Source organism: Ambystoma mexicanum, chromosome 1q (genome assembly GCF_040938575.1).
Source record: "Ambystoma mexicanum isolate Mex_15411 chromosome 1q, UKY_AmexF1_1, whole genome shotgun sequence".
Lineage (NCBI taxonomy): Eukaryota > Metazoa > Chordata > Amphibia > Caudata > Ambystomatidae > Ambystoma > Ambystoma mexicanum.
Genome location: NC_090922.1, coordinates 1,004,526,590 through 1,004,552,119, shown reverse-complemented (window position 1 = coordinate 1,004,552,119; position 25,530 = coordinate 1,004,526,590). Strand labels below are relative to the sequence as shown.

The 25,530-nt window shown below is 44.1% G+C and overlaps 1 protein-coding gene across 1 annotated transcript in view; it reads right to left on the bottom strand.

The window, feature by feature from the left end:
* PIGK (phosphatidylinositol glycan anchor biosynthesis class K) overlaps positions 1-25,530 on the bottom strand; it is a 577,610-nt gene that overhangs the window by 81,746 nt on the left and 470,334 nt on the right. The window lies entirely within an intron of this gene.

Below are 25,530 nucleotides of genomic sequence, written 5' to 3'. Positions count from 1 at the left end.
GTTCTCTGGCTTTCATGAATGTCTGCAATTAAAAGCACAGAGATGAAACAGTCCAGGCAATCTGCGGGTTTAGGATGGCAAGCATTTGAAATCACAAGGGAGGAAGCGAGGCTTGGGCGGCTTAAGAGAAAAGTTTGATTTATCTTTCTGCAATAGAAATACTACTGTTCAGTTAAGAGAGGGGATCCAGCAGAGAATTCCCATGGAGCATAGGCGTCTGTTCTGGGCATACAGCAGGCCTCACAGGACTTGTTATATGGGCACAAAAAAGATAGCTCAACATTCCTATAAACGGTATGGGGAACGTTCTCTTTTGTATAGATATTTACATCAGCTTGTTTATTTTCGAGATTGTTAGTGCACGATGAGACGTGCCCCTTGCCAGAGCACTGTACAGTAATACAGTGACTTGGTGCATGAGTGGAAAGCACAAGAAGCACTGCATAGACAGCATTTTTATATTAAGTTTGACTCTCAATTCCAAAAGCACATTCACAACTCAATCCTGGGGGTAACATTCAAGATCCAGTCGATAGAGAAAACAGAAGGGGCTGTTAGGGACATTCAAAGCTTATTCTTAGGGCATTCCAAACCCCGATAGTGTAGGGTAAATAGAAGAGAAAAGGGATAGGTATGGGTGTGCCAGGGGACCGTCTATGCTAGCATTCAGGATCCTGGCAGAGGAAAGAGGGATGATCTCGAAGGACACAGTGGATCGGTTACATGGAATCCTTGTGCAAGCCGGAGGACTGACCCATAATCTGCGAAAAAAACAAAATGGGGGGCCAAGCAAACATGACTACAGCAGGGTCTGCAAAGTCACTATCAAAAGCAATATTCACCTTCTGAAAACCTATAGGTCAGTCGAGAGTGGAGTCAGAGACTCGCTACATGGATGGAGAGGGGTTTTGGATTGAAGAGAGAGTTCACCTTTCTACAGTGGATCACCAGGATAAGCTAATGCATGGGTCCCACCCTAATATCAAAGAATATTAGAGGCTCGCTAGTGTTCCAAGTGTGTGGAAGGGAAATAGCGGTTACCTCCAGCATCTCAGATTACAAGCACTTACATGAGGAAAGTGCTGCAAGATAATTTCGAGAGCTATGATGTTCAGCCACAATGGGACGCAGTAGAGTGAAGGCCAGGGCAGATTAGCACTTAGCCAGCACCCTTAGCAAGCCACCAGTACCAAGTTATTTCAGATGACCAGCAGTTGTTCAATGTTGCTTAGACATCCAGCAGCATGAGTAGTCAAGGCTTGCCTTTGTCATAGATGCCGAGTATGTGGTTTTGTACAGTAGCCTAATGAAAAGCTGGAGAACAATTCTGCCGTTTAGAGAAAAATGACCATGCTTTCACACAGAACTAAGAGGTCCCGTAATACAATATGGGATTAAGGGGCCTGGTAGAGAGATTTTCATAGAAGCATGGTTTACTGACCTTTGTAGAGTGTTTGAAAATGTACCTTTCGTCTTGAATCATTTATGATTGGAAATCATGGCATGCCCATGTTTTGGTGGCTGTTTAAATCATGTCGGCATCTTGGGAGTTTACAAAGCCACAACACTGATTTAGTTCTGCATGCCACCATGTACATCTTCAGGACAAATGGCTTCTGATTTTTTGGGTGGGAACGAATATATTGACACTTTGCAACCCTGGGCTCAATTTAGGATCAGTACCAGCCTGTTAACCGGTATATGTTTATCCTCGGGAGATGTGTGCTGAAGAACTCGGCTTCTCATCTTTTGCAGTGACATTGTCATAGTCCATCGGTCAGCCTGCCCCATCAGTGATGTCATCAATGACATTTGGCATGTCATCTTTGATGTCCTGGGTGTTAGTGTTAGCAGTGCACAGTGGTGCAGGCAGTTATGGTTGCTGAGCTTACCATAACTGGCAAATTTCAGGGGTTTTTCTGTTTTACTTTGAACCATAACGTTCCGTTAGCAAATATTTTTTAGTGGTGCATAGGCTTTTCTTAGTGCAACTTAACCATAACACCCCCTTAAAGTTTTTTTGTGTGAATATATATATATACACTTTATTTCATCTTTTAATGGGGCCTGAATGCTATATCATGCATTTTTATCTTTCAACCTTTACATTTGTGCTCCATTATGCTGTTACAAATGTGTGCAATTGCCTTTTATTCCATCAGCCAGAATGTTGAAAACCTCTTTTTGTATATACACTTTTACTGTGACCATGGCTCTGCATTTTTGCACATTACCTTGCTGCTATTATTGCCTGTGTATGTACTTTGCATTGTTTGCACTTCAATTTGCACATTACCTTGCTGCTATTATTGCCTGTGTATGCACCTTGCATTGTTCGCACTTCTATTTGCTGCTATAATTGCTTGTATATGCACTTTATCTCCAGATCACTGGTATTAGAATTCTATACCTTTTTTAAGGAGGACCAAGATTTATGCCATTCATTTTCTCGTGTGGCTATTTAATATATTGTGCTTCCACTCGGAATTACTTTTCTCTATGTATACTGCTTAACTACTTTTATTGGCATTGGAATTGCAGTGTTGCCTGACATGGAATGCGCACATTAGAGCCTCCATCATTTTGCTGTTGCTATGACCCTGCTTGCAGTACACTCATTCGTATATGTGCTGTTTGGCTCCAGGTATTTCATTCTGGCATTTTCATTCGATCATGGCTGCTGCTCTTTCCATCTGCCTAGGCACCTTTCTGAGTTCCATAGACATAGTTAAAGGACTCTATCTGTGACAACTATTAAGGTCCTTTAGTCCCTTGTTTCCTCACGTGACCAAGCACTCAGTTGAGTGTGAAACTCGTGTGCGGGCCGTGCTTACGGGCGTCCTGCCTCTGTTTTTGCTGCTGTTCCAGCCATACTTTGTATTTTTTGTTTATTTTAAACAATTCCTTTGTGCAACATTAAATAAAAAAACAATTGCGACCTTTTCAGTGTTGTGCGCTGTGCTACTTTGTTTGGAAATTGGACATTTCCATTGTTCAAATTGACTGAGGAGAGTGCGGTTCATTTTCCTCTTTTTGTGTATATATATATATATATATATATATATATATATATATATATATATATATATATATATATATATATATATATATATATATATATATATATATATGTTGCCCCGAGTCACCTTGCTTCCGAGGTTATGGTGGGAAGGTACTCATAATTTAAAAAAAATGTATGATATATAAAACATTTAAAAATTGAAACCGGCAGCAGAAGTGGATAGTTTTAAGGACATATGCTCGATTGGTGAAAGTCTTGAAATGATCTGAGGAACGGAGTATCTCTGATAGATTAAATCTGCATAATCTAAATCTGCATAATCTATATGTCTGAAGTCATCTGAGGGAAGGGGACGCTCCAGACTTTGGCATCATTTAATGTTTGTACCTTAAGTAAAAGATTTAGGACTCCTAGTATTTGGGAAATTGTAACATTGTGCTGAACGGCAGGTTTCATCGTAACGATACGAAATGCGGTTTTCCTGAGCTTCAACACACAGCATTTCCAACTTACATTCTGTGCTCAGCCACGAAGGATCAAGATTCTGAAGACGACTAAGTGTGTCTATACTCGCCTGGCTCCCCGGTGAATGCAGTCCCACAGCGTGTTGGAGGAATTCTGTTTTGAGTCTACATTGGTTGTTACGTCCATGCTACCAAGCCTATAAAATCTGAGGTAGATTTGGACCCCCTGCTGCAAAGCCCTCTTAAGACAATGCTGCAGTGCTGAGCAACGCAGGTTTGCAGGAGTCGCTGCCCGACGACGACACGTAACACGTTTGTTACATACACGCTACCAAGCCTATTAAATCCGAGGTTTGTACCCTCTGCAGCAAAGCCCTCGCAGGACTAGGCTGCATTGTTAAGCAACGCAGGTGTTTGGCAACAAATGGGTCTGCGGCGCAGAAAGTGAGTGTGGACTATTCACCCTCCTGTCTGCAGTCGCCAGGTAAGGAGTTGGGGAAAGTTAGCTTGCACTGCGCTTTGTAGCTCTTCTCCTTAGCCTTTCCCCTTCTGCATCCCCCGATACCTTCACATCTGCCCCAGCCCCTGCCCTTGCTGTGTGTGGCCCTCCTTGTTGCTCCCTTCCCTTGCTTTCCCCTCATACGCTTCCTTGAGATCTCCTTTTACCCCATTCAGAATGTCCCCCCCCTTTTCACAGTCTTCTCCCTGCGTGGTTCCTCTCATTCCCTTACACACGTGCATCTGCGCCACTTTCATCCTTGGCTTGCACGCGTAGCTCATTGCTGACGTGCATTGCCCCTCTCCCCTTTCATCCCTGTATGTTTTGATCTGCATTTCGTCTCCCTGCATGGTCCATCGCATTCCCTTACGCATGTGTGCCTGCGCCACCTCCATCCTTGGCTTGCATGCATTCCGTGTTCCTGACGTGTGTGGCCATTTGCATCCTTCGATTGCATGGCCTCCGTGCCCCTTACTTCCTTCCCTGTCTGTTTGATCTGCACGTCCTTGGCCCGAGGGGTCCTCGCATTCCGTGAGCGCATGTGCATCCGCCCCACTCCGTCCTTGGCGCACCCCCATTTTGTGTGTGGCCCCTCACATTCCTCATTTGCGTGTGCCTCCGCGTCCATTCCTTTTCCCTGCCTGGGCCATGCACCCTCGGACTGCGTTGTCCCTCGCATCGCGTTGCTCCAGCACCTCCTCCACCCTTAGCTACTTTTTCGCATCCACGCCCTAGCCTGCATGGTCCCTCACGATCCTCCATTGTGTTGCTCTCCCCAGTCTATGGTTTATGTTTTGCCCTACGTCTCTGCTGCTCTCTTCCTTCTTCTAGGTTCCCTCCAACTATCCTATTTTTGCTGTGTACTGCTCTGCGTTCTGCTTTGTTTTTTCCCTCTTCTAGGTCTTCTTCTGCCGTCTGTTCTGTTTTTGCTGTGAATTGTCTTTTGTACTGCTGTGCTCTTCCTTCCTCTAGGTTCTCTTCTTCGACTGCTCTGGGTTATTGTTGCCCTACTAACCTGGGTATTGTTCATCATACTGCCCTGTGCTCTATTGTGCTCTCTCCGGTGCCCTCCTTCTGGCTCAGTTAGTATCCTTTACCACTTGTTCTTGTCTCGTCCATCGCTTCTGCTTGTACCCTCTCCCTGTGTTTCTCCCCTAGTGTCTCCCCCCACCTCTTCCGTTCTTCTCTCACTCCCCAACCACACCCCTCCCCATCTCTGCTCTTCCTCTCTTCCATATCATTTATGGTGTTCTCTTGTTTCTCCCATCTTCTCCAACTGCTTTTCGATTGACTATCCTACCCTCCTCACCAAGTCTGGTAGGAAGACGTTCAAAAAAGATATCCTGGTCGCCAACCCAGGCCTCCCTTTTACGGATACCAACACCAGCGCTTCATCCAGACAGACCCTCACTGACATCCTCTTTTTCGTTCCTTCGCCAGACCTATGGTCTCTGTGCTCCTTCCTTTCTCCTCCTCTCTCATTAATAGTGGCACCCGATAGGAGGCCCCCTTGACTTCCTTCCACTCCTCTAAGGTCGTCATTAATGTTTACCTAAATGGCAGCGTCTTGGTCCAAGGCCCTCACGCCAACCTCCTCCTCTTTGATAGACACTTCCCGCGCCTTATCAATTTCCTTTACTCTCCCACTGTCCCTTCTCTCTGTTTTTCGGTTTCCTTGACTCCCCCCTCTGCCACTTCTCTGGCGCCCCCTTCCTCCTCCTTGGCTCCCTTGCCCTCTCCTCCTACCTCCTCTGACCACCCTTGGGCTCCTTCTAACCTTCTGCAGGGAGTACCTCTGATATGTACCCCTCCCTGGAAGTCTTTCAAGGATGATTCCCATGTGTTAATACATTACTATGGTGCTTAAAGGAGAGCTCTCCACCTTAAAAAGAAATGACCATTTGAAAAAAGCTGTTTATCTCAAGCAAGACATGTTAAGAAGTTATGCAGTTGAGGCAATCTGCAAAACAAATAACACACACCGAGAGATTATTATTGGACGTTAGTTGATCAAATAACGTCCATAAATATGGCGTTCTTAACATGTTCCACGGCCATAAATATGGCGTTCTTAACATGTTCCACGGCCATACTGGGTGTAATATCCCAGCAGCCTGAGTTAAAAGCACCAGTGACGCAAGGGCAAATAACGAGGGTACGGGTAGGGCTTAGAATGCCATTAGCACCCCAGGATACCAAAGTGGTAACCCAGGGTGTTAAAAAAAAAGTACTTTAATTCATTGAACGGGACGTTGTGTGCTTTGCCAAGATGGCCGCCATGGTAGTAGTGACAATTTTTAATATGCACTACCTACAGAGCCTTTGCCTACACATCCAGGGGAAGGGTCCATGATCCCCCTGGCCCCCAGCAGGGGTTGTGGTAGGAGTAGGTATAGGGAAAAGCATGTACTTGCCACTGTGCAACATTAAAGGGAGCAGGCAACAACCCCTGCAGTAGGCTGCTCCCAATTACCAAAACAGGAGAGGTTTACCAATGTCACATATTTTTATGATAGTACACTGCTCACACCATCTAGTAACCCTTCATATGTGTATTAAAAGACATGTAGCACACAGAACACATCAAAACGCAGTAGTTCAAATAGATGCCCCAGATGTAATATTCATGTTCAAATACAATAATGAGCACGCAATGTAAAAATAAAATCATTTAATTATGAGCAATTAATGATCAAGAAACATTGCTATTATTGTCATCACTATACACTCATGATGCACAAAGTTATTAATGAAGAAGCTGAAATCATTGTCATTACCTCTACCTCAAATCAAGACTAAGACTCATCAACCTTCTCCAAGAAATCCTAGTCACCTTAAAAACCAACTACCTCCGTCACCAGGTTGTGATGGGTAACCTCACAAATCATGCTGGGCAATCTAGCACCTGCCTCACCAAATCATGATAAGCAATATCATAGAATCATCTGCTTCAATCAATACCTAAATACCTTTCTCAATGCAATATCAAATGAAGGGCAAAACAAAACTCCTCATATTCACTAACTGTAAAGGACAGAGAGATGAGGGCTGGACAGGATTGAATGTCTGGTAAAATCCACAATTCATGGAAACATTTAAAACATGGGAACACATTTAAAAAAGCCACCTATTACTGCACCATAAGCATATGCATAAATTAATAGGATACAATGCTTCAAAAAGAATTAAATGTCCATTGGACTTACTGGTGCCAGCATATAGCCAATCCAGAATAAGGCTTTTGCTCTTAGGGTGTGAGCTAAAGGGCCTTTGGGGGAGGTCCCGGGTGTGGGAGCAAAGATCTTTCCACAAGCGGCTCAAAGAAAATTCAAGTTCTGCTAAAAAATGTCAAAAAAAGCCAGAATACAGCTTGGGGCTTCAAAAATCTAGAACAGGAATTAGGAGGGAGTTTACCTCTCCCATCTGGAAAGTGTACTGCTCTTCCTCTCCTTCCATCCATCCATCTGCCTCCCAGTCTTCCTGCTCCACCCCCCACCCAAACAGGTATGAGCAGTGGCTGTGCTTACCCTACTTAAATATTTTTGGACCATCCCTAATCCACGCCTACAATCACCAAAATCCATCCAGCACTGAAATTTGTTCTAAGCAAAACGTCAAGGACACAAGAGTCATTCACCACTAGGAATCGTTCCAACAAAAGTGTTCAGTGGACAGCAGCTTTCTTATGTAAATATTAGCCAAGGACAATATCATTCGACACTATGAATCCTTCCAACAAAAGTCAGCGAACTACAGAATCCTCTACAGAAAGGACTGCCTTTTGTAGTTTGCAGTGTTTGCCGTCATATATGTTTTGTATTTTGTGAGAACATTGGCCTCTGCCCAAGGAAAAGCCTACATAGTAGTGAACTGCATGGTTTACACAATAAGAGTGCAATGTACCCGGGCAAGGCTGTTGGCACACAGCCTGGGCTATTGGAAAAAAACATTGTACTGTACATAAATATTGCAACATGCAAAAGTAAATCTTGTGGCTTGAATTTCACTAAATATGAAAGTGTTTTCATCACACTGTGCAGTTAACAAGGCCTGGTCTGCGGCTCAGAAGGTTCCGTCAGAAGGCCGTGCTCCGAGGCAGGGAAGATGCTGCGGTGGCGGTGCATGGTGTTGCTGTCACAATCAGGTAAGTGGGGTTGGGGAAGGGAGTTGGAATCATAAACCACCAGAGGGTGGGGGAAAGATGGCAGGCTGCAGACAACTTGGAACGCGGGCTAGATCGGCTTTATCAGCCCGCATTTCCAGCCACATGATTGGCCGGCTCCCACCCACAGGGTGTTAATAATAACAGAAATGATCTCGTCCTCCACTGCATTTAGAAAGCAGTTGTAATTTGGCGCTCTGGCAAAATGGTTAACACTGAAACCATCAGGAGCAAACTAGTTGGGTAGAAGATTAATCATATTGCTTTATATGGAAGACACTTTAAGAAAGAGCGTATCAGAATAAGAAGGCTTTAAGCGGTACTGCAGAAATATGTTAAGGTTAAACAAATATTGTAATATACTGTCATATACAGAATGGTTACACTGTGTTCCATCAGCTGTTCCAAGTGAAGAAAAAACAAAACTGCATGGTAAAGCCAATAGTTTGGGCTTTTGTGAACTGAAAAGAAGATGTAATGAGGGAGGGATGGTGAGGCGCATAGAGGGGAAACAGAGGCTGTGGAGTGAGAAAAAGCGTGGAGGTCATTTGGAGATAATGTACCTGTGCTGCAGAGATGTGTGTGTGTGTAACCTGATGATTATCGATGTGAATATGGGGTTGAGCACCTGTTGTAAATGGGTGTACTTTGTAAGCCTATTATTTCAACACCATCATCAAAGGAATCTGGGTTGCCCAAAATTCTGCAGACATGTATGTGTACAGAATGCTTTATTCAGCCCCTTCATACCTTTGGTGTCATTATGAAGCTAAATAAAATACATGTTCATGTCCAGAAGAGAGGCACAACCCCCTCACACACACACACACACACTACGCGTCTCCTCTGATGTGTGAGAGCTGTGCGATGAAAGAGCACATCTGAAGACAGTGACTTCTATTGCCATCCTTCATCCAGCACAGTTACATGAGAACATGGAGACCCTCGCAGAAATATGGTGCGATGCAGCACAATCATTAGCATAGCTTAGTTGATTGACGCAACTTCTACAGGGTTCTATATTTACACACATAGATTTTTGTTTATGACTGGTCATTTCTTTAATGTAGTCTTAAAAATAAAATCACTCCTGGAATCCTGTGATACGAATTCAGGAGATGTAATGAAACCCATATGTGGGCAACTGGATGTAGTCCTGTTCACGTACATTTTATTTCAGAATTTGAGCCACAAATTTCAGAATTTGAGGTCACAAAGCATTAAAACAAACACATAACAATGAAATCATTCAGCAACAATTATTATACAAAAACTGTCAACAACACTTATTTGTTAGTTTATTCCTAACGCGCCATAGCCCGTGGGCATCAGGGCGCACGTGTACAAATGGACATTCAGCAGGTGCAGGACCGAGTGGTGGAAACCTGATGGGAATTTATTCAAACCGTAAGGTTTTCAGATTTGTCCTAAAAACAGTATGTTTTTCTTCAGTGGGCAGGCTCACTGGAAGAGAGTTCTATGCTTTGGCCGCTCTAAAAGGGAAGGATCTGCCCTTTGCTGTAGTGCCTTTAGCACAGGGAACAGTGAGGCGCTGAGTAGAGCAGGATCGCAAAGACCTGCAAGGGTTATGTCGCTTCAGGGATTGCTTCTGGCAGTCTGGGGCATTCCCATATAGGCATTTGTGAGTCAATGACAGGATCTTGAATTGGATCCTCCTTTCCACTGGCAACCAGTGAAGCTCTTACCAAATGTTAGTGGCATGGTCTTTTCTAGAGATGTTTCAGACTATCCTCAGAGCATCGTTTTGGATGGGTAGATGTTGTTGAGATTGGCCAAGTCAGCAGCATAGTCTCTGAGTAGGTCCATTATGAGTTGGAAATCATCTGCGCAGTTCATGAAATGGAGACCCTTTGTCTCCAGTAGTTTGCTTTGCATAGGGGTTTAATGTATATATTAAAGAGTGCTGGCAAGATGCAGTGCAGGCCCCCTGCGGAACTCAACACTCAATGAGAACTGAGTCGGAGCATGTATTACCCCAGCATATCTTAGAAACTCTTCCACTCAGGAAGGAGCGTATCCACTCAATGGCATGACTAGAGCATGTCCCTGTATTGGCAAGCGTTTTGAGAAGGCGTGAATGATCTAACAAATCAGAAGCTCCTGAGAGGTCTAATAGAATCAGCAACCCCATCTTGCTTTTGTCCAACCTCTCCAGCATTTGGGACTGTAAATCCAACAGGGCACTTACCACCCCATAATTACTTCTAAACCCAGATTGCTTCCGGTGGAACGCCATTTCCACCTCAAATAGGTCTGTAATTGTAGAGTGGTCACCTTATCTAAGATCTTCAACAGCAAAGGAGTGTTGGTAATTGGCCTGAAATTTGCTGGGTCCTTTGGGCTAATCCCAGGCTTTTTTAGAAGGCGAGTTACTGCTACTTCCTTGATAGCAGATGGCACATTTCTATGTGGGAAAGATGTGTTGGCAAATCTAGCAAGAAAAGGGGTAACAATCCTGCTGTTCTTTAGTATGATTTTGGCTGATAAGTCACCTGGACAAGACGTAGGACTAATATTAGCTAGTACTTAACCATTTCTTTGATGGGGATGGATTTGATAACACGTCAAGCCGCCTGGACACAGCAAAGCATTATCGATATAGGAAACAGAATGTCAATGTAAACTTGGAGAAGAGAAAAAACACCTTGGTTCAACCCATCCTTACTGATCAAGGCGTACAAAACCGCAGCACAGAAACAAATGACAATCAAATTTTACCAGGGATATCAGGAAACTGACAACCAGGAGTATGCTGGGTCTGTGGCTCAGTGGACTAATGCATCCATTACAGGTGACTGCGTTTGCCTCATGATCACAGGTTCGAATCCCGGCAATTCTATTCAGCCCTTCCTCCTTCTGAGGTCGATAAAATGAATGGCATTAAGTTGGGTAACAATATACATCTGTCAATAACGCCAAGATGCACTTATGGGGGTGAACCTGCACTCTACAAATACACCTATTATGTTATGTTATGCAGGTGGCACCAGAAGCAAATAATAACTCATCATGTAGAACTCAAAACCCCAACAATGGTGAACAGCTAGACAGTGTTTCTACAACCGAATAGTGTATCCCATGAGTGAGAGAGTGTCTCTTCCTTCTGACCATGCTAGAGGCTCTGTCTTCACAATAAGCCAGCTCTACCAGCACTCCTAACCACTTTAAATAAAACGCACTACCCTCTACCTAATCAGGCATGTGGAAAGCCTTCGTACATGAGAGTGAACATGCAAAACCAGCCTACGTTGGTCAAGATGTATGTCTCTGCTTTCATACCAAACCAAACAAATGATGGGTTTAAGGTTTTGAACTAATCTGAACCACTTGCCCTGCTCTGGGCAACCTTACACATCACCGTTGTTTATCCAGTCTGCGCCATCAAAAAATGGGTACAGCCATACGCAAATCATTCAGGTACTGCCACCAATGGGAGGCCAGGTCCCCTCTGCATGGAAACACAAGCAACCCCACACATATTTCTGCCTTGTTAGGCCTCATTAGTTAGGTGCAGCTTGGTTTCCTATGGTGCAGAGAGCAAGGGACACACGTCTGGGCCCACCTTTTCTCGCATGGGGAGACCAACTATGACCAAAAAAGTGATGGGTGGAAGGTTTTGAATTGATCGGAATCAATGGTACTACTCTGGGCAACCTTGCACACCACCGTTTTTCAAGCCATCTGCACCATTGCAAAAGGGGTCCTGCCATATGCAAATCAGGTCTGCTTTCATAATAAACACTGCACACATTCTATAGTCAGCAGACAGGAAAAGCTAGATAAAGCTGCAGCAGTAAGTTAGGGCTACATATTAACTCTATCCCATGGAGATTTGTCCTGCATGTGTTGCTACTAGTACTCCCAGATAAACCTCACACACCATAGTTAATTCTTTGGAAATATACTAGAGGTCAAAAGTGCCAAGACATTAGACACACACAACCTTCGCACCATTACGGTGTTGAGAATTTGTGATAATTGCCACTGCAGAAAGAAAGCGTGCTGTAAAATAAAACTTGCTATACAAAAAACCTAACACTCTACATGAACGAACAAAACATTCGATGCGTGAGATTTAGCCATTTTTACCTACGCGAATTGAGGCTACCATCTACAAATAAAAGAAACGTGGAACTATCTTTTGTGCAATAGTGCATTAAACAAGGATTATCAAGGTTTGTTGCGGGGAGTGAAGGTAAGCGTCTACGAGTGGGGTTCTGTTTAAATCAATATGCATATAAGAGGCTTTGGCATGTTTGAGTGTGCTTTCTGCCAGGATAAAGCACGGTGGTATACAGCTGAGAGTTGTTCCTTTACCTTACCACTTAAATGGACATATCCGGAATAAATTCATTATGACCCTCTACCACTGGGGTTCCCACAGCTACCCACATCAACCTGGGCAATAATGCAAAGTAACATAGTATGTTTGACAGAACAGGGATGAACCAAAGGGTGCATTTTCCCGATAACTCTTGCAGAACTGGTAAAACAGGAAATCATTTTATCGCGCCATAACCCTATTATTGCGGTGCTCAACAATGACGTGCTGTGATGTGCGTTTATTAAATACCATTCTCGCGCGGTAACCTGCACTGTGGGATGCAATTTACTGCAGCTATTCATTACTAAATAATAGAGTAATTACCATTGCAAAGTCTTACATAGCCGTTCATGCATAAACCAGAGGAGGTTTTGTGTCTTCACATCATAACTCAGACACATTCTCTTTTTCCCTTTATTTTTATTGTTTTCTTTGTACTGTATAAATAGCACCTTCCTTCCTGGAAAAAAAAATATCCAGCCGATGTTGCCCTTAAGCATCTTATTATACATAATAGAGAGCCTGCCACTTCAAAGCAAGGAAAACATATTGAATGAATTGCAAACAAACAAGAGCGACTGTACATTGGAAACTCAGTATTGCTTTCTTTTTAAATGGAGATATGGCCAAGGATACCAGAAAAGAGATTTGTCACGAGTCCTTACTAAGTTCCTTTTCCATTTCTATGGTGGCGGCAGGGTTCGGAAGTAGCGCAGGGACCGGCTCAAAGCTCTGGTACCGCAGGTAAGATGGGAGGGAGGTGGTTGTGAGGAGGGGGGAAGTGGATGGGCAAGGGGGCAGGGTTTGTTGGTTTTGGGGGCTAATGAAGAGGTGGGGAAGCAGCAGGGAGATGAAATTCTGAAAGCATCAACAAACCGTGATAGGCGTATGAAATGGTCCACTGCACCAAATGCAGCAGACAAATGCAGCATGACCAATAGAGACTAATAGCCCTGGTCATAGTGGTTGAGAAGGTCATTCGAAACAGCAGATTCCTTTCCATGCGGAGGTCGAAAGCCGGACTGTAAATGATCCAGAATCCAGCTGCTTACCACAAAATACGTAAGTTCAACAGGGCCAGTTTTTCAAGTTCTTAGCCATCCAAGGAAGGCCAGAAATGGGTCGATAGTTGCTCAGTTGCAAAGGGTCAAGAAAGGGTTTCTTGCTCAAAGGCGTTATAACAATGGGTTTAAGTCCCAAGGGGCAGCCCCCTCAGCATGGGAAAGATCAACAAAGTGTGTAATGTGACGAGTGAAGGCTACAGAGTGAGCATGAGGCGTATAGGTTGCTAACAGTTCGATAGTTGAGTAAGTGGATTTGAGCATACTCCAAAGGGAGGAAATTAGTGTTTGTTGAACCTCTGTGCAAGTAAATTAAGAGTTAGGTTGAGATGGTATCAGATGTACCAAAGAGGCAGAAGAGGTATTGCTGGATTGAAGGCTTGCATACATCTTTTGAATTTCTTCCATAAATAAATTGTTAAACAGATTTGCTAAATCCATAGTAGGTTCATGTGCTTGAGTTGGTTTCAGGTCTACCCAACATGGAGAAAACCTTCTCCACAATCTCTCCATTCAGCTCCGACTCATGAACTGCATCCGAGAGCCGATTCAAAGAGTCTGCTTGTGTGTTCATACTGCCGGCAAGGTGCAAAACTGTCACCAACACCCCGTTCTCAATTGCCCAAAACCATACAAGCATGGTCTAACTATATAATATAGCTTGAGATCCCAAGCCCTCATCTTGTTGATTTACGGCATGGCAGCAGTATTGCCCTTGTGGACCTGGACAGTTGAACTCTTGATTAATGGTAGGAAGGTTTGCAAACTCAGTTTGTACTGCCCTGAGTATCAGTAAGTTATTATGGAAGGACCTCCATGGGCCTTGCCACAAACCACTCTCAAAGAACCTGCAGATGAGATCACCATACTTTTAAAGATGTCTTTGTGACAATGGTAAAACTTGGCAATGGTTGTTGGAATGGGCCCTCCTCCCCAAAGGAGGTTGATCGTGAGACCTGTCGGGAGACCTGAATCACAGCCTCGTGTCATGATGAATTGGGAACACTGTAGAGACTTCAGCTGCAGTCTTGTTTCCGTGACTATGAATATGAAAGATGCTATCAGTCCCAGTAACCTGAGAAAAAACATTTGCTGGGAGTCCCCTTCCGGTTGAAAGAGCAGCACTGTGGTCTGGATGCTGGTCACTGGTTCCGGTGGTAGGAATGCCTTCCCATTCTCCATATCCAGAAATGCCCCTACGAACTGCAAGTTTCCTACATACTCCATAGGACACTATAAGGAAGTTATGGTATCAAAGCAAGACAGACAAGTGATCACAGTTCAAAGGGGTTTATTAATCTGTAAACATGGGTGAGATAAATGCCCAATCTAAACCTAAATCTAAGATGGGAAGAAGCTACGACCATCAAATAATACAGTCCCAGTGGAGTCTAGTCAAATAAAAATGGCATATACTATAAAATAAACTATTGCCAAACCTTACCGCTATGCTACAAAATAGTATAGGATAATTTTCACAAGAAAAGAAAGAAGTTTTCACAAAATGATAAGTCAGGATGTTCAGGCCAGAGTCTCCATTCCCCAAGTTTTTAACACGGGACAAAGCGGGTCTCTCGAGCACAGCATACTCCTGGGCTTCTGCGGCAGGAGCGTACAGATCCTTTGCTGTATATCTGGGCCTTCTGTGGCCAAGTCTCTTCTCATGCAAAGTCTCTTTCTTAACATGGCCTGATATGCCAAAAACAACAAAACAAAACAGTCCCTTCTGGTAACCTTCACGTCAGGTGATTACTCTTCACGCTAGGATCCGCCTCAGTCAGGCTCTGATCCTTCGTTCAGTGTTAGCCTCTCAAAGCACTTGGCAATTTAAACAGAGGCTTCCGAAGGGCGATCACCTCTCGCTGGGTTACTGTTATTCTATGGCAAGTCTGTGCTTCACAATATCACAGTTTGCACGGTGTTCCCCTCAGACGGGCGCAAACGCCAGGTTCACATTTCCCTCAGCAAGGTTCACACTTTCCACAGTTCATAATTTCTAAATCTCATTAGAAAGCGGGGGTTCCCTTCCCTAGCTTTCTCTTGGCAGCCCTCCGTCAGGTTTGCATTTGCCACAGTTCCCATTTCAACAAAAAGTCATTCTAGACCCCTTGGGTTCTTCCCTTTACCCAAGTCCGGGCCTCAGCCCCCCAGTCAGGCTTTCCCTTAAGCCCCCAGCCAGGCTCTCTCTAAAGCCCCCAGCCAGGCTCTCTCTAAAGCCCCCAGCCAGGCTCTCTCTAAATCCCCCAGCCAGGCTCTCTCTAAATCCCCCAGCCAGGCTCTCTTTAAAGCCCCCAGTCAGGATTTGCACAGTTCATTCATCACAATGTTCTAGGGTATGTTAAGGTTCACCCCAATTCGCAGGCATCCCTCCGTCGGGTTCACGTCTGCCTCCACAACATGTCAAAGACTTGTGACTGTACAAAGGGTTTGGGTTGACCCTTGTATGACCACCTTGACACATCACGCGGTTTTCCCTAAGGCCTCTTGGTACTTCCTCCTGGTTCGGTAGAGGGGGCACCAGCCAGAGACCTTCGAGTGAGCACCCTTGTGGCGCCGGACCACTATCTCTGGTGCCAGTTTCTCACAAACGTTCACAAGGTCTCCCTCTCCTGGGCTTGGACCCGTCTCACAAAGTTAACAAGGGTCTCCCTCTGCTGTGCTCGGACCCCTCTCACAAAGTTCATAATCTTCAAAAACGTATTTCTTTGGACTCCAGTCCCAGAATGCACCTGTGATAATTTTGCTCCCACTTCACAACTCCCCAAAAGGGCATTCCATGTTTTGGGAGCTGTAGGTGCCCCAAGGGGGATGCTTCAATGAGGCCAGGGTCATACCTCCTGCCCCTCGTGTACCTGGGTTCGTCTGTCCAGACGAGCACTTCGACTGTAGGTACAGCCAGGTACCAGCTGGCCCTGGTCTTGCCTTCTGGTAGTTCAGGTGCCTCCTCCACACTGCAGTCTCCTCTCAAATAGCAGGGCCAGTGTTTGGGCGGTTTTCTCATCCTCCAGGTTTTACAGGGCTTCTACAGCTGACTAGGGCATTCTTCTCTCTGGCACCTCCCAGCATCCCTGACTCACTCAAAGTGTGCGTTCCTGCTCCACCTTTTATGCTGCCTGGGACAGAGAAATGGAGTCAGGTGCGAATTAAAGAGGGAGGCCTGACTTAGCCCGGCCTCATTAATGGGACAGTCTGCTGTAGAAAGGGGGGAGCCTGCTTTCTGTGTCTGTGGTGTGGTTCCCTGTTGGTAATCTTCATCATCCTAATCTCTCTCCTCCTCGTTTCAGTGACTTTAGAAAAGAACAGAGGGAAGGAATCATGGGGATTTTAGTTTTCACTAGTAAGTTTAGGAAAATCCAGAAAAAACTGTCGAGAAAGGGGGGTAGTCCTGTTGTCGCTCACAGTGAGTTATCCGTGAGAAAGTGTCAGTGTCGGGAAGGGGGTGGGGGTTGAGTTTCTAGATGCCCTAATGGGTAGGACGGGGAAAAGGTGTCATAAGGAAGGGTGTACCGCACCTTGCCATCGGGTGCCCCTATCCTACTCCTGAAGGGTCCCTTACTCAGGTGATCCTACCACACTCATCCACCCCAAGGCTCTGGATGCAAGGGCGATGGCCATGCCCTGGCCACCTGAGAAGGGGATTCCCAGGGTTCAGACAGTGAGAGACCCTCAGGTTTCTCACAACACCCTCTTCCGATCTGGATCTCAGAAACCAGTCATCGAGGTAGGGGAAAACATGCATCTTCTTCCTGTGGAGATGAGCCACTACCGCTGTCATTACTTTTGTGAATACTCTTGGACTGAAGTGAATCAGAATAGGAGCACTGCAAACTGGTGATTTATATTTCCACCACATAACTAAGGGTTTTTCAATGTTTGGGGCAGATTGGAACATGAAAGTAATGTTAGGGCCAGGAGTGAGACTCAGACAGAAGGAAGTCATGGTGTTGGTCAAAGATTTTTATTAAAATAAAAAGGGCTGGGGAACTGCCTCTCTGTCGCTGCTCTAAGATGTATTTCCCTACCTAAAACCAAAATTAAGGGCCTGTCAATGTCAGAATGTCCAAAGCAAAGCCATCCTATGTCCAAAGTACTATTCTGGCCCTCACATTCTAACAAAACGAAATCCTAAAGTGAAAAAGAGTAATGTCTTTGGCAGTAAGTGGTTCACAAATGTTCAAAAAGGAATATGCCCAACTACGACACAAAGTTTCAACATGATAGAGTTCCTTATTCAAGAGGGCGATTCCCTTCCCCTGGATTTCTCCTCCCTTTGGGGTTATCTCTTGAGTAATAACGCAATTAATGATCAAAACAAGTTGGCTCTATTTCTCTGTCTTATTAGGATACCTGGTTTTCACTCCTCTTCTCGTGATCAGCACCACATTTTTGCCAATCCTTATTTGCTTTTGTTGGGGACAGACCCCCAGGTATGCCAGATGGACAATGGAAGTCCGCGGACATGGAGGGCCCAACACCCTCCCCCAGGATACACTGAGGACCCAAGTCAACGGCAAGTTCAAACTGTGGTTGCTTACAGACAAAACCAACAGTAAGCAGCACAGGAACAGAGAATATTCATGTACATCAAGCTCTTCCTCGGTTCGCAGGCCAGTTTTACTTCCAAATGGCGTCAGCACTTCATCACAACTTGGGCCCCTCTCCAGAAAACCCATTAGGCCAAGTCATTGGGTATTGAGTATTCTATTACCTACATAGGACATTATAGATAATATTATACTGGCCATCGCATGTCAGGTGGCTGGCCTGTCCCGTCCCCATGATGTTTATCTTCTACATTGTTGCAGATTAATGGTCTCATCTTTGGCCCGTGTCCCTCTTCCATCCACCCCTCGATACTAACCTGTGATTGGTCAGTGCTGTCACCCCCAGGCCTGGGACTTGAACTAGCTCACAGCACTCTTTGCACCTCTTCAAGTTTATGGGAATGGCTATGTGTCTGCATTGTAACTTGTGTGTACCATCTTTTGCTCATGAGAATGTGCCTCAGACATTGCAACAAGTGTTGCCATCTGAGCTTGTTTTCAGCTGGGAGCGGCTCCTTTCCAACGTCAATAACTGTCCATTGTCTGCCTCGGCCGCGCCACATGTTCAGAGACCACGAATTTGAGCTGTGCAGCTCTGAATTATGAGGATTTATTAGTATTTTCTGCAGCTGGTTCCTTTGTCATCTGGGGATTGGAATGTCATCCGTATCTCTTGACCTTGTCTGCTGGTCCTGTTCCACACGTCTTGCTCTATGTCCAGCCTGAACCAGATCAGCTTGTCTCTTACTGAGAGGACTGAGGCCTGCTGTAATTTCCTAAACCTTATAATGTGGTTTCTAGAGTATCCATGTTATACTACATTTCCATAGGTTAGTGACACCTGGCTCTGTCAGGTCCCATAGGTGCTCCTGCAGTTCCATAGGGTTATTCGCGTGTAAGCATCTGCAAGCTCTGCTCGGGATCTCTTGCGCCTTGCAGTTTCTGCATTTGGCTAATGGCAAAATAATAAAGGCACAACAGTCTGTATATGTATCTGTCCATTAACCATAAAACTACACGCTTGTGTTCTTCATGTATTCAAGTGCGTGTTTGTGTCCAGAAGTGCGGATAGCACGAATGCTTCATGTCTAACACTGCTATGTTGTGGTGTCTCTAACGACGTCAGCAACTTGGCTTATTGGTGTTTCAGTCCAAGCTGTCCATACAGGTGTCTCTGATCAGGGCCTGTGGCTCTTCATCCACACATGGATAGATCTCTATGTCCCTTGGTCGGTATGGCTGGCTGAAGGGATACCTCTCGACATAATTGTAAATCAGGTTCCTTGCCATGAATTTAGTAGGGGGTGGTGCTGGCAAGCTTCCCCATCCCTCTTCACAGGTATTCTGTGTGCAATGTTCAACTTGTCCTTGCCTTGTGTACCTTTCCTATCAGGGCTTTCTTTTACACACACACTTGCAACTGCCTGGTATACTCTTCCTGCCAGGGCTTTGTCATATATGGTTTTTACACTATTAATTTGTCTACTATACTTCCCTGTCAGGGCTCTGTGCACCTCTCCAAAGTTGATAGGCTCTACTCAGTCAGCTGCTCCACTGGTTTAAATCTCCCAGGCACAGGTATGCGCTTGCAAGGACTAGAGGGCAACTTGTGTTCCTGGCCTTCCTTGATCTGCATACCTCTGTTCTTCTTCCTCGTTGCAGTTCTCTGATAGTTATGGAAATTAAAGTCCATTCTTGGATTTCTATTGGTGAAATCTGGAAAGTCTCAGTAATTTTTCTTTACAGGTAAGTCAGTTGTAGATGACTTTTAGGTAAAAGCTCAAGAAGGTGTTTCATTAGTTTTAGAGGGTAAGTCAGATCGTGATGATTTGCATACAGTTCTTATTAGAAGGTCTTCAGCATCTTTACTAGGTGGATGAGGGGAGGTCTTACAGTATGTCCTTAAGGCATTAGGCCGTGATGGGGTATCCTCAAAAGAAGGAGAGGGATACCATGTCTTATCTGATGGCACCATGATATTCTCCTGGATGTTGTCTCCCCCCATTTGATCCTCCTTCATATAGCTACCACCAGGGTCAGGATCAGGTTGCGGCTGCCGTCCCCTGGCCACCTAGGGGACAGGTCACCGCCGGGAAAGGAGTGATGACACCATCAGATTCATCACAATAAGCACCATTTAAGTCTGGAGACATTAGCCAGTACTGATGCCATAAGGCCGGCAGAATCTGCCGCAAAGTGACTGTCTTGAAATGGTCTATTTCAAGGAGCTCGTCGAGGAGTGTAAGTGATTTCAATCCGGCACACACCCAAGTCCCGCCCAGCATGTAGTGCGCAATTGAAACCCTTATTTAGTTTTACCTAAAAGTTCAATATTCTGAACGATATACCACTCATATCACACCCTTCTCCTGAGAACCCCCTCCCCCGGTCACACTGAACCAGGAATCAGGCTAGTTTGCAAAGGTAAATATTTATTTATGCATTTAGAATATAATCACAATATATTTTAATAGGTAAACAACAATCACCAATGGGGTGACAGAACACTGAGTAATACCTTTAATACCTAGGAATCAAGTAATGAGCACAAAAAAAATGCAGCACAGAACAGAATACTTTTGTGTTGGTTTGGACAGATGGCACTATGGTTAGAGGTTCCCCCTGCAACACCCCTAATAGACAATGTAAAGAGATGGGAGGAGAGAGCAGGTATTCGGGAATAGCACAAATCAAACAGAATATCAGTCCCACCTTCCCCCTTCAAACACAAGAGAAAAATGGAATTGACTTTTTTAGCTGTCAGAATGGCTTTTTATTTCTTTTTAGAATTGACTGAGTAAAAACACCCAAACGTAGTAAAAAATGCTGAAATAAAAAGGTAAGAATGCTGCGAGTTAGGGTGCCATCAAGTGAAATTCTCACTTGAATCGAGGTATTCGTGTGAAACTCCTGAATCCAATGTTTCACATGTTCTGGACACCTCCTCAGTTCTAACTTCCTAAATAACCGGGGCCTAGACACAGAGGCGGTTTCAAAATCTATGAACGCCATGTATACGTTTTGATTCATCTGGATTTCGTGTTTTTTGATGGCATGAAGGACATGTAGATTAACTGCTGTTCCTAGCCCGGGGCGAAAGCCCGTCTGAAATGGATCATTAATTCCAGATTTGATGGTCCACTGGTTAAATTCTTCCAACACAAAACGGGAAATCCCTTTCCCAGGTGCATCCAATAATGCCACCGGCCTATCATTTCTGGGGTTCGTTCTATCCCCTTTTTTATATATAGGGATTAGTATCGATTTCTGCCATGAGGCTTGTAGTTGGTTTATATATATTACTTGATCAAATATTACATGCAGAATGGAAGCCCATTCTTCCGGATGGTCTTTTAGCATGGAATTTGAAAGCCCATCAGGGCCAATTGCTCTTGAAGAGCTCAATTTCTTTATATAGTATAATATATCTTCCTCCATGATTTTTAGTTGTACTAATCCCTTAGGAACCTGGCCTGGTAAATGTTTTGCCCAAACACTACTCGCATATAGAGATGAATAATACTCTGTCCAAACTTCCTCCGGCGCAGCATTGACTTGGCTAATCGATTGAACAGGAACATATACACTTTTTATCAAACCCCAAATCAAAGCAGAGCTTTTAGTTGTCAGTGAATATAGCATGATGTTTGCATCTTGAGAAATCATATGGGCTCGATGTTGTTTTAGCCAATTTTTGTATGAGTTCTTCAATTTAATAGTTGCTGCTTTACGTAGTGTCGGGTCCCATGTCGTAATTCTACGTATCTCCTTCCTGAGTTGCATTTTTCTTAAGTACACCTCATTATCACTCACATGTCTGAGTTTTATGATCATTCTGCCCCCCATTAACACTTTTGTTTCTGAATAAATGCAACGCCGGAAGATAGTTCCCCTCTTGATATAGTAGATTTGGCTCCAACATATCTTTTGGGTACGAGATGATTTTCAGTAAGTCTGATAACATAGGCAGAGTCCATCTGAAACAATTGCCCTTCTCAGAAACTGCTACGGAGTTGGGATATGATTCCCTGACTTTCCCCACCATGTCAACATTCCATTGCCAGTTCATTGCCAAAATGCTGTGATCACTCCGTTTAAGCTCTGACACTTTGAGCTCAGTCAGCATATTGAACATATTGTTATCGACAAAGATGTAATCAATTAGAGACGTTGACTTGCCTCTTCGCCAAGTATGGTTAGGGGGAATGTCTTCAGATATTGCACCATTTACCATATTTAGACCTCTTTCACTCATTAGCAAGTTCCATTGTCTAGCATTTGCCGATAGTTTGCCTCTGTCACTCTTCAAACAGTTCATATTCAAATCACCCACCACAATAGTGTGGTTTATCGTGGCATCTCTTGCTATTAAGTCTAAACAGTCGCCCAGATCTTTTAAAAAGGTACTATCTTTAATATTCAAATGATTCCAGTAGATATTCACACAGGCTATGTTTTTCTTGCCATAAGTAATTTTTACAACTTGAATATGCTTGTTTGGGGAGTGCCACGGCATCAACTTCCATCCATTTCCAGTCTTAAGTACCACCAAAAGACCCCCCTTAGGTCTACCAAGATTTTTACTAGTCGCTGGTATCAATTCCAATTGATAATTTTCCCAGACTGGCACAGATTCCAACCATACTTCTTGGAGCATTAATAAATCCTATTGTTCCAATTGTACCGAAGAAGAGGAGGACAAATGCGCATTACCTCTCGTATTCCAAGATGCTGCCCTTACAAGTTGGTTTTCTGTGATGTTATTTAGCTATCATCTCCTCTGCATTACATCATTAGCTGCAAAGGTCACTATTCGTGATTGTTTGACAGGCATATTGGAATACGAGACTGAAACTGGGTTTTGGTTCCAAGGTTTACCTTCAGGCATGCTGAACGATTTCGATTGAGTTAGTTCAATTCTCTGCGTATTCTCAGCCAAATTTAGCAGCGTGAACCCCATCTGATAGATTTCTATTCTTTCCTGCCAAAGCGCATCCTTTACCATATTAGACGTCATCCAGATCTTAACCACCGTTCTATCATATTCATCAATGAATTCAATTTGAGCTATATCAGATGACTTCACACTTTGTAGCCGTGGAACATTTCCCAGAATGTTTAGAACTGATGATCTATTTAGATCGTACACCCCAAACCCGCCCCCTGCACTGCATTATCAAACTTACATGGGTCAAGTCATTACAATTACCATGTCTGCCCTTCATTCTCTCATTCTTTTCACTGTATCTCCCATTAAAAGTTCTGTTAATGCCGGGAGTGTTCTGGGCACAGGGGATCTGAGGTAACCTCACCTCAACTTGCCTGCCGGCACCCCCCTATTCAATTCCACATGACTCGAAGGAGCCTTCAAGGGCACATTCATTCTCCCCTCTTTCAACAACTTTAAGGGGTTTTCATCCATGTGTTTAGGGCTCATTTCCGGTTGTATCAAATATTGCCGCAGTGATTTTTCAATTTCTTCTCTGCGCTCTTCTAATGTCAGATATTTCTCTTGACTAAGCAGTGCAAGTCGTCTGACTTCTGAAGATTGTTCAACTCTCACAAGTTCTAACCTCGATTCTTTTAACCCCCTTCTGTTCCCCGTTCTTTTTGCCAATTTCTAGCACCAAATTATCCAACGGGGCATATTTTAGTTCAGATTGAGAGGTATCCGATTTTTCCATCGCAACCTGAGTGTGATGCGTTGAAAGGCAATTTAGTTTAGCTATTGCTGCATATTTCCTCACAATTGCCGCACTTTTATCGTGTACTCGTTTATCAGGCAAGGTTAATAACTTTATAAATTGCCTGGAGTTTTTGCTTTTCTGCAGCTTCGTTATTTTCTGATTCTTTTCTTTCTTTTGTGTTAATGATTTAGACCTATGAGCAGTTTTTTTAGAATGTAACTGCAGATTCTGAGCCGAGAATATGTTATAAACTGGAGTTTCTGATGTGACCACCTTATGCGCCGGAACATTGATATTTAACTTATTTTGTTCTTTTTGATCACTTATCTCTAGAATTTCCTCACCTTTTTCTTGATGCCTCACACAACCATTTGTTTGTTCTTTACATGTTTTCTTTTTTGGTTTTGTAACTATTGCCTTCACCTCATTGGCTTGCTCTTCTTTATCAGAACGCATTATCGCTCGCACAGCCTCTACTATTTGAGTTTGTATGATTTCATTTTGTTTATTGTCCCCTTGTATTGGCAGCACATTCCTTACTCCCCATTGATCATTTATCAATCTTGATTCAACCAATTCTTTCAATAAAAAGTTTTGATCTGTAAGATGAGAGTCTAAAGATTCATATAGTTTGGCCAGTGTAAAAAGGGCCATATTCATGGCCTGTAAAGTAATTTCTGTCCCAAATGGTGCGCTTGCCCTCCTCCTTCGTTTATATCCATTTCTTTAGACCTGCCTTGTCGTGGTGTAGGATGTGTAAAAGAAATTGAAAGTACTGAGGACTCATGTTGTGAGTCTGGAAACATCACTGGGGATTGCGATAGGTGATCTCCTTCATCCAGTTCGCCTGATTGCATATTCTGAATATTCATGTTCGAATCAAGAGGCCCATTAACCTCCTCTACACACATATCCCCACATCCATTCTGTAATTCCTCAATCTCGACGGTCTCTCCTTTCGCCCCCTTTAAAACCATCTTGAGGGCAGGCAGTTACCGGTAAATGAATCTGGACAGTGGTTATTTAATTTAATGCGGGCGATAAGACCGGCCCGAATTTTGCCGGCACGACAAATTCACCCAAAAGGTCCTTCTGAGAGAAGACCATCATCAGGGAATCAGAGGGGGAGCATAAGTCTATTGCAGTATTTACTTCACCCTCCACCATCAGTTAGATTTTGAACTTTCCGCCTGCCATTAGATACCACTTTTGTTGAAACACGTAAAGACGGGCATTCTTGGTAGAATTTCCGACTATCTGGCATATTGAATATCAATCTGGAACGTGATACGTTCCAGCGTGGAGAGCTCAGGATGCTATTAGCACGTTTGGGAGTAACCAGTACAGTGTCAAAATCATCATTTCTAGCGCCTTTTGGTGACATGACTGTGCATAAGGTAAACATTTACTAAACTTAGTGGAGGAATTCACAACACTTCACTAGGATCAACCACGGCAAGCCACTTACACAATGAATTTGTACACAAAACAAGTCAACACTTGTAATCAAGCCTCACCCCTCGCCACTCACCCGCTCTAGTAGCTAAAACAACCCTTTTGAAATCCCTAACACATATGCACGCACACGAAAGCGCGGGTGCTACTCCTAATGTAGAGTTGTTGGGAGAAGGCTAACTGGGGGAGGCACAGCCAAATAGTCAAGTGGCAACTGTTAGACACAATGGGAAGCTAAGTCTTCACAATAAATTCGAAGTACAGGGTATAGCAACCGCTTACTTACTCATA